General features: G+C 44.8%; 1 pseudogene; it reads left to right on the forward strand.

Annotated features, from left to right (window-relative positions):
- The first annotated feature begins 503 nt into the window (after positions 1 to 503).
- Positions 504 to 621, forward strand: LOC126260992 (5S ribosomal RNA; annotated as a pseudogene).
- Positions 622 to 1575: the final 954 nt, after the last annotated feature.

Consider the following 1575-nt stretch of genomic DNA (forward strand, 5'->3'; position numbering starts at 1 on the left):
TCTCCTCATCATTGTGTATGAAGTTGGTATGAAGTCGTACACAGTATACTTACACATGCTTAGTGCTCACTCAATATCCGTTTCTGAGATCCGGTTGCTTGATCAAATATATTTTCTGCTGGCTCCATCCTAATGTTTGTCAGTTTGGGCACCGATTTTTGAACATACAGTATGCTCCGCAAGCTGCAGAGAAGTGTTCGACGTCCTACCAGTATTACCGATTTTCTATCCTTGTCCATTCGCATAGTCGGCAGTGGAAGCATGACTATCTGTGTGCCTCTGTATGTGTCCTAATCTCCTGTGCAAAATATATGATGATGGTAGGGTAATGGTCGCACAGTCTTCTTCAAATACAGGTTCTTTAAATTTATTCAGCTACGTCACCCTTCTTCCTAAAATTCATATTTCTGTAGTTTTATTCATATATGTTGTGGTATTACAGATGAAGAATGGAGAACATAATTCACAAATACAGTAATTATCATTCTTCCATGAATAGGTTGGGCAACGGCCTTGCCGCAGTGGTTACACCGGTTCCCGTGAGATCACCGAAGTTAAGCGCTGTCGGGCGTGGTCGGCACTTGGATGGGTGACCATCTAGGCCACCATGCGCTGTTGCCATTTTTCGGGGTGCACTCAGCCTCGTGATGACCATTGAGGAGCTTCTCGACCGAATAGTAGCGGCTTCGGTCACATATACCATCATAACGACCGAGAGAACGGTGTGCTGACCCCGCGCCCCTCCTATCTGCATCCTCCTCTGAGGATGACACGGCCATCGGATGGTCCCAGTAGACCACTCGTGGCCTGAAGACGGAGTGTGCACATGAGTAGGTTGACAAAGATGGAAATGATACGAGAGGTGACCATAGAAACGCAAACAACAATCAAGGATTAGGCCCAGAATGAGGGAGGCGTTGTTGTGGATCAAAAACAGCCCCTTCGACATTCCCGAACACTTGGCACTGACGCCCTCCTGTGCTCCTGTGACAGTTTGCTCCTTACAAGCTTTATTTTTTTACGCCACACCGTGACAGTCTTATGAACAGTTACCATCATCTTGCCCAGTACTGTTTGGATCTTCGCCCTCTTCGATTCTTCTCAGAGAGATGGTCTGTCACCACGTTCTCCGTCATTCAGACTTGTTTAACGATACTGGAAGCATCTCTGCCACTTGTGTCTGCAACTAGCAGAATAATTTTATGTAGGAAAAGGCGGGAAAGAAGTGTTGTGCTGAAGAGTTTCTACCTTTACATAGCAAGAACAGGGTTGTGATTATAGTACTTCCACAGCGGTTACGTTAATAGGCACGCTGTTAGGACAGCGGTTCAGATTATTTTCCTGCCATCCAGACATATGTTTTCCGTGGTTTCCGTAAATTACTTAAGACCAATTCTGGGATGGTTCCTATGAAAAGGACACAAGAGCAATTTCTTTTCCTATTCATTCTAAATCCAAATTTATGTTCCACAATGGCCTCCTGGTCAACCTTAGGCTCAACTCTAGTCTTCCTTCCTTCCATTTTTGATTACCGTTATTAAAATAACTCGTAATAGAATGTGGGACTGTGTAATG

Source organism: Schistocerca nitens, chromosome 5 (genome assembly GCF_023898315.1).
Source record: "Schistocerca nitens isolate TAMUIC-IGC-003100 chromosome 5, iqSchNite1.1, whole genome shotgun sequence".
Taxonomy (NCBI): domain Eukaryota; kingdom Metazoa; phylum Arthropoda; class Insecta; order Orthoptera; family Acrididae; genus Schistocerca; species Schistocerca nitens.